At 38.9% G+C, this 6,223-nt stretch overlaps 1 long non-coding RNA gene across 1 annotated transcript; it reads right to left on the minus strand.

Annotated features, from left to right (window-relative positions):
- Positions 1 to 3,502: 3,502 nt before the first annotated feature.
- On the minus strand, positions 3,503 to 5,801 carry LOC109095514. Its single transcript, XR_006160817.1, has 3 exons — positions 5,647 to 5,801; positions 5,057 to 5,304; positions 3,503 to 4,385 (listed from the first exon to the last, which is right to left on the minus strand). It is a non-coding gene; the product is annotated as an uncharacterized LOC109095514 (long non-coding RNA).
- Between the last annotated feature and the right edge of the window lie 422 nt (positions 5,802 to 6,223).

Raw genomic sequence — 6,223 nt, forward strand, 5'->3', positions numbered from 1 at the left:
TCAAACAATTGTGGGCTGTTGTATAAAAGCAATATCATCATAGAGCAACCCCCACCCCTGTTTCATCTGTCTAGTGCTTGTATATACATGTTGTAGTTTCCTCCTGTATAGTCAACTAAATTAAGAAAGGGCTCTTATCAGCAACTATCAAGATTTCCACTCTGAAAAGACCCCCCAACTTCACTAACATGTTACATATGGCACACATGTTTGCTATTACAGCCATTTTCCTAAGCCACACACTTCTGCGCTCTTGCAAATGAGAGGTTCACAGCCCCGCTTCGCCACCACTTGCATCCGAATCGTAGACTCTCATTGGCAAAAAGCTGGATAGGATGCAGTGCTCCAGCTTGCGAATCCTGGTTTTATTTCCTCCCCATCTGATATACATTGGAAGTAATGGAACTTGCATATAGATCAAGCAATGATATGTTCCAGTAGAAATCAGCGACAGAGCTTTGAGGTTGATTGTGTCGTCTTTGGTTGCTAGCTAATGATAGCCTACTTTTGCACATCGTTATATCAGAGTTTTTCTTTTCTTTTCTATTCTACTTATAATGTACACAATTTGCAACTCAATATTACTTGCATTAATGATGAACATTTTGCTTTGTTCAGGTGATTTCAATGCAAGAAATCAAATAAGCAGAACATCAAAATATCCCAGTCCAAGACAAAATGTAACGCCACAATTGTTGAAACTTTCCAGTTGCTTACAGCTTGGAGATGAGATGGGCCCTCTTGGCACCCTCCCTCTGGCAGTGTCTTTGCACACAAGTATCCGAGCTATCCTGTGCCAGCTCTTAAACACAATCCTCCAATGCTACTCTGGGTTTGGCACGGGCCTGGAATTGGGGACCAGAGCTAAATAACTCCAGACTCTCTAAGCATTTGAAGGGCAACATTTCTGATGTACAGAGCAGGAATCGGGGGCCTGTGTTTTCCAACCAGACTGATAAGGCTATTAAAGATGTTTTTTGAGGCGCTGTGTATGTGGTGAAACAGAACGTGGCCAGCTAGCGGGAGAAAAAGCAAACCTTTTGTTATTGAGAGGACAGAAGGATTTCTTGAGGCCTTTGGCTCTTTTGTAATCACATCCAGACTCTGTTTGATTATGATATGTGAGCTATCGCATCATTAAAATCCCTAAAGTGGCTTATGGTCTTATAGGTGACATTTGCGGATGTGTTGGCCTGTGTGTTGTCAATACACTGCCTGCTCACCAGCAGTTATTTAATGCAGCGATATGTTACATTCACAAGACCGACTGTTTAGAGTAGCATTTGGCCCCATCAACCATAAAAGCTCCAAATGATTTTTTATTTTACTTCTTTTTTTTTTTACCTTTAGTTATTGCACATCTAAACAACTTGGTGGTTTGGGGTAAATTGTTTTATGCAGCTCACTGTACATTTTGTGTGTTTATATAATTATATAATGCATATACTTTCTATGAAATGCTACAAGACATCATTCCTGAACAAAAACAAAACTATCCTGTAGGGATATTCTTAACCTACTAACATAACAGTTTATGACTTTATTTAGAGGCAAGTATTAGTTTATAGATGTTGTTTTTAAAAGGATTCTACAGTGGCAGAAATCCCCTTTTGGACAGGCTTTTAATTCAGTGGACCCTGTGCTTGTGGTCTGGCCCCTGCCATACAATACTGTCCCTTAGGGCACGTAAATAGCCGTCATTCAGTCATGTTCAAACTGACAGACAATGCAGCGATGCACTGGAGTGAAAAGTCATGACTCCATCAACCCTGTCCCAGTAAGACACCGTGTTAGTCACATGACCTCAGAAGGCTCACTTATTTTTAAGTGGCCTGCAGTTTCGTTGTATTAATCATTCAAACAGGATGCATTTACAAATTCTTCATGTCCGTAATCTTTTATGAATCTACTGAAGGGATGTATTGTACTTGAACACACTCTCAAATGTATGATAGATGTTTTAGTTATAAGTGCTCATAGAATAATGAGCCTGTATGTTATTGTGTTATGCCCTAGATTTATTTTGGGAGAAATGTTCTCTGTTACATGAAATTGAATGACGCTGCAAACAGTGCTGTGAATGTCTTATTCATTTATTATTGAACTTGTTCAATTAATAATATAAAAAATAACTCGTTGAAGAAAATGTATGCATTTATAAATTCCAAAATACCAGCTATTGGAATGCATGCAGAAGAAATTCAAGCTTAAAGTACATCTTTAAGTAAGTCCATACTTTGCACAGCTCCAGCTATTGGAATGCATGCAACTCAAATATGTATCATGAATGTTGTGTAGGTTGCTTTGTATATATATATATATATATATATATATATATATATTATATATATATATATATATATATATATATATATATATATATATATATAAATCTGCCCAATGTACATAAAATATATCAGACCACATGGAGAGGAGGTAGAGATGCTTACCCCTTCAATTAATTACATGCAATGAATGCAATCATTTTTAAAATTCATTATTTTTTATTGACAACACTAGTAGAAATATATGCTCATGCAACAATAGATTATCTATCATCTGAAGCAAGTAATTTTTGTCTTTTCATTTTTTTTTTTTATTATGTGCTTGTTAGTGTCCTGTTATAATGATAAAAATTATAACCTTTTAAAATTTTTCCTTATTTATAATTAAATTGTGTGACATTTCTTCTCAGCGATGACAGTTTCGTGAGCTCAGAGAGCACGCTTGGTGGCGAGCATCTTTTAGCACCCTTCCCAGATGGTGCGTGATGTTCGGAAGTGGGGGAGCCACCAATAAATATATTTCCACATTTAAACTACGGGAGAGGAAAGGAGTGTCGATCAAAGAGCCAGATCTCTGAGACAGGTACCAATTACTCTCCGGATCAGAAATTTACCATGAATCTATTCCTGCTTTTGTGTGCCTTTTATATTGCAGACAGTTTAAGGAAAGGCTGTCTTTGATCAGACTGATAAGCCATGTTGTATGCCAACACACGCATTCACATTCTAACACGCTGTGGCACACACACACTAACGCATGCTAAAATGCACTCAGTGCCACATGTGCAGCCAATTAGCAGCTGAGTGTTTATGGGGGATCCAGATGAGTTTCAAACAGGGCACGCTCCTCGGCAGACTTTGATGGCTTACAGCTTTAACCTGCTCTCATCACACTGTTAGAGCAAAAATGGAGGGAAATGTTGCTGAAACGTTTGCTTCGGTTTAAGGGTCTTTAGAGATGGCGTGGGCTGAGCAGGCTGGAACCGCTGCCGCATGCCAACTCCTGGAGTCACGCATTTTCGACATGGAGCTCGATGTGGAATATTTCAGGAAAAAAGTTACTTTTTGTTTACCATTGAAGAATTTTTCCAACATTTCATCCTGGATTGCTGTTCTTAAAAAAAAGACAAAAATCACCTGTATTGCTAGTTTAACAAGCTTAGTAGAGCCATAAAGTCGGTAGCACTAGTGATTGATTCCATATCCACTGCAACCCCCCTCCCCACTTTTTTTGACAGAGCTTAACACATTGTTCGCATCTCCATTTTGCCTCTTAACCTCCCCCTCCCCATCATGTAGTTGATGATTGCTCCTACAGGAAACGGGGATTACAATCCAGCATGGTGGGAGTCAGATTAAAGGACAATACCCTAATGCAGACAGACATAGGTTGTGCCACACCTATTCTGGCCCCTTTTATCAGATGAAGTCTGAAATTATTATTATTATTATTATTTTATTATTATTATTATTATCATTATTATTATTATTATTATTTTACTCGTTGGCTGAGTCTGACACATAGCATCAAGACACTTTCTTTTCCCAGGTTAAGGTCTGTACAACATTGCAGTTGTTGTTGTTCTCCTGATGGATAACATGCTTATTTGAGAGCTCATTTCTTGGAGTGGATATGCTAATCTGATGGAGGATAATGGGTTATGGGGCCATGGAGTACATAGATGGGTCAGATGTGCAGTTTTGCATCCTGGTATGACCTGCAAACTCTTCCAAGCGGAGAGTCTGAGTCAAAGAGTTGAGCAAACTAGATCCAATACATGTTTTCCATGTAAAATTGTTCACTGATGACAGGTGGGTAAATCATGCACAGTCAAGACAGTCAGCATATTCCAACCAGCTTCACCTCAGCGGAAGAATAGAACGGCACATTAATATGATATGCACATATTTTATGTATTGTGTGTGTTTGATGCCCAGGAGATCTCATTTGGTGGCTTCTCCACTGATCCCGACTGCTCTGTTGGTTATCAGAGACCGGTTCGCATTCTTCAGATCATTCCTTCCAAAATGGACTTTGAAGTCAGTGTTCTGTAAGGAGACATTGGTCTCAGGGTGGCTGAGCTCTGGGATGTGCAGGACCTGAATGGAATAAAAGTCAGCACTGGTAATAAGAAGACTTAAAAAAAAAATAAAAAAAATAAAATAAAATAATAATGATAATAATTTTTATCGAACAAAAGAAAAACAAGAAAAAGAGAAATAAAGGAATATTCTGGGTTCAGTACAAGTTAAGCTCCATTTTGGCATAAGGTTGATTATCACAAAAATGAGGTAGACACTTACAAGAGAAGTGAATAGGGACAATTTTTAGAGTTTAAAAGCAGAAATGTGAAGCTTATTTTATAAAAGCACTTAGATGATTTTTTTTTCTCTTAAAACATATATATTGTTTCAGCTATGTATTTCTTTAAATTATTTTTTTTTTTACAGCATTATAGGGTTTATAATTAAATCAAAATTTACACAGAAAGAATTTAATCACTTGAAATCACATTAACATGCATATTTTTTATATCTTGTGTCTTTACTATTTCAACAGTGAGTTTTTTTGTTTTGTTTTGTTTTTTAAATTTTATGTATAAACCAGAATATTGCATTTCAAGAAAAAAAGAGATGAGTCAATTCATTTTTGTGATGATCAAAATTATGATTGAACTTAACTAGTATTGAACCTGGAATATTCATATTCATATGTTCCACTCTATGATGTGATGGTCGAAAAATCGAGAAGACTTTATCTGGCGTCATACAGGGTGTACCCAGGGTCCCAGAGAGTAAAGTTGGAGGACGAGTAAGCCTATCGCCCCAGTATGTGCTCTGAGGGGCAGCCGTGGCACAGCGCCATGGGTTCAAACACGCAGGGTAAATATTTGCTTTTCTTTGGTAGGCCGACTTCACGGAGGTCATTCGTCTGGCATTCCCTTGGCATCTGCCACTCTTTGTTGTTACAGTTGGCATTTTTGGCACAGGAAAGGTGGTGGGGCTACAAAACGGTCACCTGGAGAACAGAAAGAGAGACTTAGGAGCAGAGCGGAAGCGTCGGAGCTGGCATTCATACAACTGTTCCATTTGAAATTCAAGTGAAGCCCGTAAAAATGCAGGAAATAGAGAAGAATGCATTTTGTCACTATAGGTCACCTCTCTCTTGTTTGTCCAAGCCTTTTATGTGGAAACAGGTCAAGAGGGTTTCAAAGTGACTCACTCTTTCTCATGTTGCAACTTTAAAACCAATGTAATCTATCTCTTATCAAAGCGATTTCACCCGTATCACTACAATGAATTCATTTATTCTTCCCAATCATATCTGATATCCACTCATAAAAAAGAAACGTCATCTCACCCGCTCCAGGCTGTCTTACTGTGATCATCTGATGGTGTGCTGTATCAGCCTGTAGATGGTGCTGTGTTCCACTGATCTCCTTCTCATCCCTCTATCATCTCTCTACAATGAGTCCATTGTTTTCATATCCTGTCTTACCTCCTTTGCCCAAGATCACTTATTCGACCCCCCCCCCTCCACCCGCCGCTCTCTCCCACTCGGTTTGACTGTATTACTAGATTTGTGCCCCTTCAAAATCCAAGATATATTTTGTCAATTTTTATTTTATTTAAACACACCCAGCCAGGACAGGCCCTGATTATGCCATCAGCTTGCTATCGTGGGCATTTTGAGGAGGCGGAGGAGGAAGATGGCATACAACTCAAGTGCAGAGGAGGTGGGAAGGGAGGGAAAAGGCACATATACACAAACACACAATTCCCAAAGCTCTCTTGGGGATTGGTGAAGGCCAAGAAATCTCTCTTCCCTGGAACACCTAATCCTTGGGTCGGGGCCAAGGACCACAATCTCTGTGCACAACTGACACCGGCCACCAGAGACACTTTAGGGTTTCTTAGGCGTGTCCTGTTCTCTCTCA

Source organism: Cyprinus carpio, chromosome A9, assembly GCF_018340385.1.
Source record: "Cyprinus carpio isolate SPL01 chromosome A9, ASM1834038v1, whole genome shotgun sequence".
NCBI classification, from domain to species: Eukaryota; Metazoa; Chordata; class Actinopteri; order Cypriniformes; family Cyprinidae; genus Cyprinus; species Cyprinus carpio.